The sequence below is a fragment of the Nipponia nippon genome, unplaced genomic scaffold, assembly GCF_047370975.1.
Source record: "Nipponia nippon isolate SJK-2023a ecotype South Korea unplaced genomic scaffold, ASM4737097v1 scaffold_11, whole genome shotgun sequence".
NCBI lineage: Eukaryota > Metazoa > Chordata > Aves > Pelecaniformes > Threskiornithidae > Nipponia > Nipponia nippon.
The window spans coordinates 26,052,738-26,065,853 of NW_028262302.1; the positions used below are offsets into that span (position 1 = coordinate 26,052,738).

The window sequence follows — 13,116 nt, forward strand, 5'->3', positions numbered from 1 at the left end:
CTCCTGCAGGCCATGGCTACCACAATATCCCTCATCGGCTTTGTGCTAAGCATCATAGAATCATAGAACCATAGAATCATAGAATCGTCAAGGTTGGAAAAGACCCTTAAGATCATCGAGTCCAACCGTTAAGCTAACACTGCCAAGTCCATCTATACCACGTCCTCGAGCACCACATCTATCCGTTCTTTAAATACCTCCAGGGATGGAGACTCAACCACTTCCCTGGGCAGCCTCTTCCAATGCTTGACCACCCTTTCGGTGAAGAAGTTTTTCCTAATGTCTAACCTAAACCTCCCCTGGTGCAGCTTGAGGCCGTTTCCTCTCGTCCTATCACTCGTTACTAGGGAGAAGAGACCGACCCCCACCTCGCTACAACCTCCTTTCAGGTAGTTGTAGAGAGCAATAAGGTCTCCCCTCAGCCTCCTCTTCTCCCGGCTAAACAACCCCAGCTCCCTCAGCCGCTCCTCATAACACCGGTACACCCTTCACCAGCTTCGTTGCCCTTCTTTGGATGCGCTCCAGCACCTCGATGTCCTTCTTGTAGTGAGGGGCCCAAAACTGAACACAGTACTCGAGGTGCGGCCTCACCAATGCCAAGTACAGGGGCAGTATCACCTCCCTGGTCCTGCTGGTCACACTATTCCTGATGCAAGCCAGGATGCCATTGGCCCTCTTGGCCACCTGAGCACACAGCTGGCTCATGTTCAGGCGGCTGTCAACCACCACCCCCAGGTCCTTTTCTGCCAGGCAGCTCTCCAGCCACGCTTCCCCAAGCCTGTAGCCTTGCATCGGGTTGTTGTGACCGAAGGGCAGGACTCGGCACTTAGCCTTGTTGAACCTCATACAGCTGGCCCCGGCCCAACGATCCAGCCTGTCCAGGTCCCTCTGCAGGGCCTTCCTACCCTCCAGCAGATCAACACTTCCACCCAACTTGGTGTCATCTGCAAACTTACTGAGGGTGCACTCAATCCCCTCGTCCAGATCATCAATGAAGATGTTGAACAAGACCTGCCCCAGTACTGAGCCCTGGGGAACACCACTCGTGACCGGCCGCCAACTGGATGGTCGGTGATGAGCTGGATGAGGCCACGCATGAGCACATGCAGCAGCGTGCGGAGCAGCGGAGCCAGGAGATGGCTCGGCTGCTGCAGGAGCAGGAGCAGAAGAGCCAGGAGCTGAGGGCCCAGGAGCAGAGCAGCTTTTCCTGGGGAGCCCTGCTCTTTGCTGCCTTGCAGCAGTGGCAGTTCTGGGCCATTGCTGGAGTCCTGGTCCTGCTCTTGGGGCTCTGCTGGCAGCTCAGGAAAAGGAGCTGTCAGCCAGGCAGCAGCAGCAAGGAGGGCAGTTCCGGAAAAAAGGTGGACAAGGAGGAGCAAGAAGAAAAACCCAGTGTTGCACTGCCTGTGGGCAGACTTTCAGCCAAGCGTCTCCCGGACCTGCCACAATCGTTCACAATGGTGGAGGAGCTGGCGGATGAACTTCTCCGTATCTGCCGAAAACTTTCCCGGAATAGTTTCATGCCGCGTCTGAAACCAGCCATCAGGGTGAGCAGCGCCTTAGAAGGCTGGAGTTCCTGTGAGGATGATGCTGTCTACTGCCTGCTTGTGCCTCTGAAGCCCTTCCGTGGACACACCTTCCACCTGGAGCTGAGCACCGCGGAGGAGATGCCGGCAAGGAACTGCAGCCTCCGCGTAGAGCTGAAGTGCATCTGCATGAGGCAGCGGCTGGTGGGGGACATGCTGTGCTTCCTCCACCACCCCAAGGAGGAGCTGAGGAGAAATCAGGGTCCCAGCCTCCTAGGCACCCTCTGCACCGGCCCCTACCTGGACATGAAGAAAACCACCCGCTGGTTCCAGATAAAACCTGGTAAAAGCGGCCTGGGTGGTTCTGCCTCAGTGGAGACACTGCCGTCTAACAGTGCTGCCCTCCAGGCGCTCCTGCAAGCTCCGGCTGACAAACGCTTGCGATAGTACCCTCTTGATTGAGATGGTCTTTGGTCTGCAGCAAGATGACTCGGACACCTTCCTGAGCCTCGAGTAGGCAGAGGCCAGTGTTACCAGCAGCAGGACGTGGCCAGAGAGCTGTGCTGTGGCAGAGGTGCGGTTCTTCAGGCACAGGGCCAGGCCTGAAGACGCTCCCCGGGGAGCTGGTGCCGCAGAACTGAAGATGCCGCACATGGGGAACACGCTGCTCAACCGGCACTGGGAATTGCTGCCGCACCTTTCCTCCACAGCAAAAGCACGCTCTGGGGAGTGGGACCCCATGCAGCTGAAGGGGCCGGTACAAGGAGCCTGGCAACAGAGACTCCCGTCACGACCTGGACAGCGACTGCCTGCCCTCTTTGAGAGAGTCCAATCCCTCTGGCAGATTTACCCTGGGCACAGATGTCAATAAATCACTCGGTTAACACACAAACACTGCGTCTGGGAGCGCCAGTGCATTGCTTTGTTGGGGAACGCAGGCAGAGGGTGCTGACAGCTCAGCTGCCACAGAGTCGGGGAGCATTTTGCAGAAGAGCTGGTGCAGTGGGCTCTGGTTCCAGTGATTTCACTGAGCTTTGGCTTCCCAGGTGTTGTGGGTTAATCCCAGCAGGCAGCTTGACATCACACAGCTGCTCATTCACTTGCCCCCAGTGGGATGGCAGAGAGAATCCGCAGGGCAAAAGTGGGAAAGCTGGTGGGTTGAGAGAGGACAGGTTGGCAGGTGAAGCAAGAGCTACACGCCCAGGCAAAGCAACATAAAGAATTCATTCACTACTCCCCTGGTCTGCCGACCAGACCTGCCTTTCCAGGAAGGGTTCTGCCTCGCTGGGGCTCAGGTTGAAGGCGCTACCAGGAAACTTCCTAACCTTGTATGGCCCTCAGATTATTACCAGCTCTTGCTTTGTCACGTGGGTACCCACAAAGTCGCGACGAGAAGCCCAAGGGCGGTCAAAAGAGACTTCAAGGCCTCGGGGAGATTGGTAAAGGGATCAGGAGCGCAGGTAGTATTCTCCTCTGTCCTCCCAGTTGTAGGGAATGACATTGAAAGAAACAGGCAGCCGCAGCGTATCAATACCTGGCTCCAAAGCTAGCGTCACTGGCAGAATTTGGGGTTTTCCAATCATGGGATGGTCTATGCAACACCAGGCCTGCTGGGGTCTGACGAGAGGCACCATTCTCAATGGGAGAAAAGTATTTTTGCTCACCAGTTAGCGGGGCTGATGGAAAGGGCTTGAAACTAGGTTTGAAGGGGGCAAGGGATAAAATCGGGCTTGCTAGTGGTAAGCTATGGGACGGCATGGCAACGTTTGAGGGACGGCGCGCTAGCGAGAGCTTTCACTCTGCTCCACAGTGTACTGAGGACGCCGGAGCGCATTTGAAATATTTGTACGGTAATGCACGTGCTGTGAGGAATAGACAGGAGGAACTAGAGGCCTTGGCTCAGTCCCAGCATTTACTATGCATCTCTTCTGGGTCAAATATGTAAACACATTATGGATTTGGTATATAAAGACAAGAAGGGAGACATGTTATGTGAGTAACACGTCATGTGTGAATTTTTTTCATTTGAATACATCATGATATTCTTGTTTACTGCTTTGACCCCTCCGGCCTCTAAGAACAAGCTCTGATCTACAGTTTCTGACAGTTTGCTCATCTCACCTCTTGATCCTGTTGCTTTTTTCTTGGGGCTTTGTTTCCCTCTTGGGTACCTTTGAACTTTTGAACCAATGAAAATATTTGCCTTGCAGGTTCATCTGGCCAAGTTCTTTTGATCAAGGAGAAGGTTGAGAATCCAGGGGACAAAGAAGAATGACAAGCTGTGCTTGAGCCCCTGAAGACAATGCAATCTGCTTAGCCCTCTGCTTCCCAACAGGTTTTTACCACAAAGGCAGGCTTGCCAGTGACCCAGGCGATAGCACTTCCATCACATTAACTGGTTCCCATTCCAAAAGTCTCCAAGTTTTCCAGGCTCTTCGGCAATTTCCTGTCACTTCCTCAGAGCTGCTTACCCTTCTGCAATCTCTTCTAGGAGAGGGGTATCCTAGATAAATTTTCTCTTTTTTGTATTCTGTAAAAATCCTGAGCCACTGACAGCTCTGGTCACAGCAGCATTATTAAAAACTTTTCTTGACCAGTCTGTTATCTGACTCCCAGAGGATAACTGGCACAGATAACCAGCTGCTGCAGGATCTCCATCCCAGTTGTGTTCAGGTACAACTAAACACCCACTCTACAGCCCCCGGGTCCCAGCAGTGCCCCAGACAACAGCTATCTCTTGCCCAAGAGCATGCTGCAGGACCTGCCTGGCAGCACTGGCAGCTTCCTGCCAGTTATCATCTTTCACTGAGTCCCTTGGCTGTCATGCCGCAGAGACATGATTCCTCTCAAGAAAGGAATTAGTACAGTCTGTGGCTAGTTCCTGGGAGCCTCAAGATGCCAAGGAAGGAGAGGTGTATGGAGCAGGCTGCATAAGAGGAAAGTTTGTTGTCTGTTTTTCTGTGCAGCTGTGAGGACCTTTAAATGCCAAGAGTCTGTGGGCACGAGGGATGCTCATGTTGCAAGCTAACAATTGTAAAAAAAGCTCGCAATTAAAGAAGTGCTTCAGACAGTACATAGATTCATCCATGCCTGGTACTATTCACTGAGTAACAGCAAGGTCACTGTTGCATGTGAGCCTGAAGGCCATGCCAGTGGCCCTGAGTAAGCATGCCAAAGAGGTGTGCCTAGGTGCAGGGATGGTTAAGGACAGCACAATGTCTAGAGAGGATCCCATAGGTTACACTGTCCCTGTCTGTGTGCAGAAGCTGCTCTGGGGGCAGTTGGTTTCAAGAGGTGAGTGCACTGGCTTGGCAACAGGCTGATGACGCAGCTCTGTTGACAGGTAGCAGGATTACACCCATACACCACACCACACGCCAGCTGTCCAGCACCACTTGTCTCCAAGAAGGAAGGCTGAGGGAGATCTAATTGCTGTCTTCCACTACTCAGAGCTTGCCTTTTTTCAGAGGTGCACAGTGAAAGAATGTAAGGAAATGGTCACACGTTGCACCAAGGGAAGTATGCCATGAGAGCAGATAAGCCCTGGAAGAGGTAGCCAGAGAGGATGGGGAATCTCCTTCTTTGGCAACATTAAAAGTTCAGCTGGACAAGACCCTGAGCGACATGTCCTAACTTTGGTGTTAGCCCGGCTTTGAGTAGGGGGCTAGACTAAAAACCTCCAGAGGTCTCTCGCAACCCAAATTCTCTGATTGTGACAGTGAGATCAAATGGCCTTGGTGACCTTGTTGTGCAGGTGAAAGACCTTATAGTGCAGATGTTTTCATTGCTCTGGAGGCCTTCAGGTCGAGCTGCCAGTAGAATCATAGAATCATAGAATGCTTTGGGATAGAAGGGACCTTTAAAGGTCATCTAGTCCATCCCCCCTGCAATTGGCAGGGACATCTACAACCAGATCAGGTTGCTCAGAGCCCCATCCAGCCTGGCCTTGAATGTTTCCAAGGACGGGGCATTTACCACCTCTCTGGGCAACCTCTTCCAGTGTTTCACTACCATCATTGTAAAAAATTTCTTCCTTATATCCAGTCTAAATCTACCCTCTTTTAGTTTAAAACCATTACCCCTTGTCCTATTGCTATTGGCCCTGCTAAAAAGTCTGTCCCCATCTTTCTTATAAGCCCCCTTTGAGTACTGAAAGGCCGCAATAAGGTCTCCCCAGAGCCTTCTCTTCTCCAGGCTGAACAACCTCAGCTCTTTCAGCCTTTCCTCATAGGAGAGGTATTCCATCCCTCTGATCATTTTTGTGGCCCTCCTCTGGACCCTTTCCAACAGGTCCATGTCCTTCCTGTGCTGAGGACCCCAGAGCTGGACACAGTACTCCAGGTGGGGTCTCACCAGAGCAGAGTAGAGCGGCAGAATCACCTCCCTCGCCCTGCTGGCCACACTGCTTTTGGTGCAGCCCAGGATACGGTTGCCCTTCTGGGCTGCGAGAGCACATTGCTGGCTCGTGTCCAGCTTTTCAGCTCTCAGTACCCCCAAGTCCTTCTCGGCAGGGCTGCACTCAATCCCCTCATCCCCCAGCCTGTATTGATACATGAAAGCATTGTCCAAAGATTGTTGGAGGGGGCACTGCTATTGGGGGGGAGAGGGGGGAGTCTCTTCTTTGACGATGACAATAGCATAGATGAGCTTGTACAAAACTGCGTTACTTGAATTCCTAATGTATATGATGAACAAAGAAAGAGCCAGCACAGATCCCCAAATGAGCTGTTAGTGATGGCAGATATATCACTGAGCAAAAGGAAGTGGTGTTTACATTTGCCAACACTGTGGCTAGGAGTCACCCAGCACTTCTTAGGCAGTTTTCCATGCTGGGCTGCCTGGCACTGTGGCCCTTACTTCCTGCGCACTAGAGCTCTTATCTCAGTATCAGCCAGCTAGCAAAGGCAAGTGACCAGCTTCAGCATTTTCTTCACTCATGGAAATCAGCCCATTTCCTTGACGGTTCATAGTTATCTGCAGGAATTTGGCTTTGGAGATCTTAAATAACAAACCAGGAAGTCTGAGGATCTCTGTTGCAGAAAGCTTTAGCATAGTGTTTAATAGCCTGGCATAAGATCACAGCATAAAAACCAAAATTACCCGTGTTAGAAGACTGAATGTTCTGACCACAGTTATGAGTAACATATATTTATAGAAGAACTGTAAGAAAGTGTAAAAATGAAGGTCATCTAATGGTTTTAGCGCTAAGCACAACAGGAAGTACAACCACAATCACATGGTAAGGCATTTCCATGACAACTGATAACATTTTCCATTAAGCTGGAATTAATATCAGGCTATAATCTGCCTAAGGACACAGAACGCATAAGGATGAAGCAAGATAGCTAACGCCATACGTAGAAAAAGGAAATGGCTGAACTGCGAGTATGATGAGAGTGGGAAGGAGCGAAGGCAGGACTCGGCGTAAGAAAACCCTGTCCCAGTGTGTCGTGTCACAGGCAGGAAATGCTCCCTGCCCTCCATTACCACTGATCTTACTACGTGGGTTTTCCTGCAATGGATTGGGTAAATAATTCAGGTGCGAGAAGTCTGCATCACTTTTTTCCTGGTCCCATAAGTGCGTCACGGGTCTCTCCTGGCTTAGGAGCAAAAAGTATGAATTAACTGCCTTACCAGACACGCTGCCTCCATGATTGCCAGGGCCCTGACCAGCACCCCAGGGCTTTTCTCCACCCTGTCCAGGGACCAGGATCCTCCTCCAGCCCAAACCACAGCTGTCAGTCCCTGTCCCAGTGACACTGCAGATTGTCAGTTTCCAGCTTCCCCCAGCCTTGCCTGGCCTGGGGCCATGGCCCCGACAAGCCAGGCCCACCAGTGGGCCAACATCCCAGCCCATCCTCGGCCTGGCTCCATCCCCACAGCCCTGCCTGGACCTCCCTGGACATGAGACTGAGCTGCAGATTGACTTCCTGGCTTGAATTCATCCTGCCTTGTCACCGTGAACCTGCTTGATGATCTGCAGGCATGATTGACCCTGCTGAGAGTCTCCAGGCCTGCCCTGCTCCCTGGATGGGGGTGGTGGGACAGGCCTTGGTGTTAGCACACTCAGCTCCTGACTCCTGGGCCATGAGGGCGCTGCCAGTCCTTGCTGCACCCTGGCACAAGTTTCTGTAGTGCCATGATACCCAGGTTCTGCTGCAAGTCCTTGCTAGGAAACTACACCCCAACCCACCCACAGCCTCCTGCACCCTAATAGATCCTGTTGTTGCTGTAACTGCAAGCTACAGATTAAGTGGCAGTGGGGTAGTCCCAAGGGAAGGTTGAACTGGGGCAACAGAAGTTCTCCTGTTAATTTATGAGTTGTGGAGAAGTGTTACTGCTTGGTAACTGGATCTGTTGGTTTCCCACAACTGAAAACTACAGTGATGAGGCCTTATGTCTGCTTCTTCAGCTCCTTCTTGAGGAACAAGTGGCATTGAATAGGTCTGTCAGTCCAGCTGGCCCAAGGTCTTGGGGAACATGAGAGAAGAGCTACCCTCACCAGTGACTTGTTTTGATTAACTAGCATCTAGGAGGGTTGTATTAACTTGCATGTAGGCAGGATGTATTCATGATCTCCCAGTAGACAGGGATAATGTTGGCTCATTCATCAGATGATAGACTGAACCCATTTACCTTCTCAGATATCTAGACAGGTTACCACTCTGGTTACAAAGCAGGTGTGAGATGCCAGCATCAGCCCTCAGATGAGGATGTTGTACCTACTGAAGCTCCCAGCACTTAGGAAGCGCTCAGTTTTCATGACTGGGGTGAGTGGCATCAGGCTAGCCCAGTGTCCAGATCCCTGAGGTGGGAAGGAGTCAGTGACAGTGCTTTGGCTCAGCCCAGATCCTCCTTCTCTCAGTGACTCTCACTCAGTAGCCACAAGTGGCACACCTGCAGCAGCATCCAGCGTGTTTTGCAGCTTTTAATCTAGGCAAAATAAGGAGAGGAGCACAGTCACAGCTAATGGAAATTATTCTTACCTTTATGAGGAACGGCTTCAAGTGGAGCACTTCAATGAGTCAATATGGGTTCCCCCTTCCGTTCATCCCCAAATCAACTTATTTGTGAAGATCCCAGTAGTGAACAGATACTGTGCTTTCTCTCCCTCTGCAAGTGTCAACCCAAGTATGAACAAGATGTTGTGTGATGGGACACTCCTCTCATGTCAGAACAATCTGTAGTGGTTATTAAAGATTTGCAGGCAGGTATGAAGAAACAGACTGAGAAAAAATGATGTGTATTCCCTGTTCCAGAGCTAGAGGAAAACAAAGGTCACCAGTCTTCTGAATGCTTCCTTGCAGTCAACGGCTTCTGGAGATGCATGCACAAATAGCAAACCTGCTATCTTGGAGATGGGGATAGAGGGAAACCCAGCTTAGTATTTACACACTTCAGAAGAGACAGCATGAGAAAGATGAGGCTTCCTGGCACCTTACCCACCCTGATCAAACCACCGCAACTGAAGTCAATATCAAAATTCTCACCATCTTCCATGAGTTTCATGTTTTTTCCATCCATTTTCCCCTCAGATGTATTGAGGAAAGAATCCACCTGTATTATCTTCATGTCTTCTATGCAGACGAGGAAATGCTGCATTTGTACCTGTAAAGGGATTTCTCTTGTCTCACAGGGCTGGGAGTCTGAAAGACACAAAAGGGTGAAGCCACAGGTGCCATTATTTGTATAGAATCTGTTTAAATCTGAGGAAGAAACACACCTTTGATACCCTGTAGCTTCAAAAGAAGTGAAAGGAAACATGACACATCCTGTTTCTACAAACCCTTTTCCAGTAACTCTAAAGAAAGTCTTTAAACATTTAAGGGTTTGCAAAGCTACTTACCTTCATTCATAGTTTTCCTGTTTTCCTCTGAGGTCAAACAGATTTATGTGTGAAAGGACAACCTGCACTTGACAGAGTGGAGCCATCTGCCACTTCTTGTTTACACCAGTTCTGCGGAGCTAATCCCAGTCTCTGCCTTTTCTTGTATTTTCAAACTCAATAAAAACACAAAGACTTGAAGAGCAGAATAGGTGGCATGTTTTAAATACTTCTTCAAAGGCTGATTTGCTTCAGTGTTTTCTCATTATTAAGGTAAGACATCTGCTGAAATAACAAAGAAATGGTGCACAAAACAAATGAAAATGCTGGAAAATCTAAGGTCAAGCAAGTTAATCTGAGCATTAAGAATGTCCATGGTACAGTCAAGCTCAGATCTGTCTGGTGTCTGTTCCAAAGTCAATATCTTCATTCAAGGACTTTGCTTTCCCACCCTACAAATTCTTCTCAATGGCAGTCAAATTCTCATTGAAGATGATGGGAACATGTTCTGACACATACATAAGTGAGCTCCCACTGCATGGGAACCATCCTTCTGAAATCAGTAGAGGCTACATTACTGTAGCTAAAACAGAATCATAGATCATAGAATCATTTAGGTTGGAAAAGACCTTTAAGATCATTGAGTCCAACCGTTAACCCAGCACTGCCAAGCCCACCACTAAACATGGCCCTAGGCGCCACGTCTACACATCTTATAAATACCTCCAGGCATGGTGCCTCAACCACTTCCCTGGGCAGCCTCTTCCAACACTTGATAACCCTTTGGGGGAAGAAATTTTTCCTAATATCCAATCTAAACCTCCCCTGGCGCAACTTGAGGCCATTTCCTCTCCTCCCATCGCTTGTTCCCTGGGAAAAGAGACCGACCCCCACCTCGCTTACAACCTCCTTTCAGGTAGCTGTAGAGAGCGATAAGGTCTCCCCTCAGCCCCCTCTTCTCCCGGCTAAACAACCCCAGCTCCCTCAGCCGCTCCTCATAACACCGGTACACCCTTCACCAGCTTTGTTGCCCTTCTTTGGACGCACGGTGAAGAAGAGGTGCGGCCTCATCAGTGCCGAGTACCGGGGCACGATCCCTGCCCTCGTCCTGCTGGCCACACTATTTCTGATACAAGCCAGGATGCTCTTGGCCTTCTTGGCCACCTGGGCACACTGCCACCTGTCAACCAACACCCCCACGGCCTTTCCCGCCAGGCAGCTCTCCAGCCACTCTTCCCCAAGCCTGTAGCCTTGCATGGGGTTGTTGTGACCCAAGTGCAGGACCCAGCACTGAGCCTTGTTGAACCTCATACAGCTGGCCTCGGCCCATCGATCCCGCCTGGCCAGATCCCTCTGCAGAGCCTTCCTACCCTCCAGCAGATCAACACTCCCGCCCAACTTGGTGTCGTCTCCAAATTTACTCAGGGTGCGCTCGATCCCCTCGTCCAGACCATTGAGAAAGAGATTAAACAGAACTGGCCCCAATACTGAGCCCTGGGGAACACCACTTGTGACCATCCACCAACTGGATTTAACTCCATTCACCACAACTCTTTGGGCACAGACATCCAGCCAGATTTTTACCCAGCAAAGAGTACGCCCATCCAAGCCGTGAGCAGCCAGTTTCTCCAGGAGAGTGCTGTGGGAGACAGTGTCAAAGGCCTTACTAAAGTCCAGGTAGACAACATGCACAGCCTTTCCCTCATCGACTAAGCAGGTCACTTTGTCATAGGAGATCAGGTTAGTCAAGCAGTTTAGTCACACACAGTGGCTAAGTATTTCTTCATGAAAAGCTGAGTCTATCTTACATGATATTCTCTGGAACATAGGAAGTCATGGACATCTCATCATTCTTTAACCAAGGACCAGAGGCCACCTGGAGGATCTTGATATGAGGATCCCCTTATGAGGAGCCTTGAGACAGGTAAACAGCACACAGAGGGACTGTGAGAGTTCATTGGAGATCTCCTAGGTTGGTGGGGAGATGAAGGCACAGCTGTGTGCTCACCACATAGGAGATATATCAGTACCTCACAGAAGCCATGACTTAACTAAGAAGTTTAGGGAACGAGTCCAGGCAGACTCACAATCAGAACATTAGTGACTGTCTGCAAGCACTCTTCTATACTCATCTTCTGGTCAAGTCAGAAAAAAATAGAGCCTAGGAATTCATTAAGACATGCAGACCCTTGGGGTCATCCACTGTTCCTGCCACTGAAAGACAGTGCAGGTAGGGCATGTGTCGTGGGTTAACCCTGGTGGGCAGATAAGCACCAACAGTCGCTCACTGAGTTCTTCCCCCACCCCCAATGGGACAGAGGAAGAGGAAAGGAAGAATAAAAACAAGAGAACTTGGGAGTCAAGATAAAACAGACAAACTAATAAACAAGGAAATTGTTTAATAAGTGAAGGATAAGTGGAAGGAGAGGGAAGAAAACAAAACAAAAGAAGTGATGCAACAGCAATCACTCACCACTTCCTGGGGACAGACCAATGCCCAGCCAGTTCCCAAGCAAAAGATGGCTAATCCCCCTAAAAGCCCCTCTTTTTCCTTTTATTGCTGAGCATGATGTTATATGGTATGGAATATCTCCTTGTTTAGTTTAGATAATCTGCCTGGTTGTATCCCCTCCCAGTGTATTGCACACGCCCCAATCTATTCACTAGGCGGGGCAGAATGAGGAACAGAGAAAGCCTTGATGCTGTGCAAACACTGTTCAGCAAAACCTAGAACATTAATGTGTTAGTACTATTTTGGTCAGTATGCATATGAGCTTCTATGAAGAAAATTATCCTAGCCAGACCCAGTACATCATGTCAGATGACAACACTGTGACAACTTCTTGGTATGCCCTAAAAATGTGAAAAGAACCTCAAAACCTACAGGTTTGATCCTAAAGAGTGTGCAGGATGACATGCCTCTAACATTTGTGGGGATTTTGCCTGGATGGGATCTCTGGGCCCCAGCAAACAAAGCATCTGTATACTGATTCCAATGGGACTTCTCTATAATGAAGTCTTTCATGACATCACAGGATAACACAGGTGGGAAGAGACCTCAGGAGGTTTCTAGTCCAACCTCCTTCTCAAAGCAACATCAGCTCTGAGGTCAGACCAGGTTGCTCAGAGTTTTATCCATCTGATGACATAACCAGGTTTTAATCCATCTAATTGTGCACCCAGCGACACTGGGTCCTCTCTTGCACACACTGCATAGGAAATGTTGGCAGAAGAACCTGTCCAGGCCTGGCATATATGCAACCTGTAGCAGTTTGCCTGTATGTCCAAGGTTTTGCTGTGAGTTGTTGCAGCTGTGCAGGGCTGCATGACCCTGCCCTGTGCTGCAAATGGACAAGTGAAGCCCAGGAGAGCAGCTCAGCTCCATTTCCCTGAAGCTCCCCCTGAACACAGGGCAAAAAGGGGCTTCTGGAGTCATCAGGGTTTGCCCTGGAGTCCAGTTCTCAGAGTTCACAGGAGGCAGAGGAGCGAAAATAGTGTTTTTCGAAGCAAGTTCCCCTGTGGACCCTTTGCAGGCTATCGTCACCTGTCCCCAGAGCCTCTTGAGCAGGAGATGGCCACCTGCCAGCTTCTCACATCCTGACCCAATTTTCCTGAGAACTCAGCAAGGCAGAGTTTCACAGACAAGAGGAAATCCCTAAACAGCATGCAGCCCAGAGAGTGGAAAGTTTTTTCTGGGGGGTTGGGTTTGTTTTGTGTTTTTTTTTCCCCAACTTCCACATGAATGTATTTGACAGCTCGCTGTCTCTG

The 13,116-nt window shown here is 50.0% G+C and overlaps 1 pseudogene; it reads left to right on the top strand.

Moving 5' to 3' along the window:
- Nucleotides 1–1,064: 1,064 nt before the first annotated feature.
- On the top strand, nt 1,065–2,040 carry LOC148056920 (inositol 1,4,5-trisphosphate receptor-interacting protein-like 1; annotated as a pseudogene).
- The last annotated feature ends 11,076 nt before the right edge of the window (nt 2,041–13,116 follow it).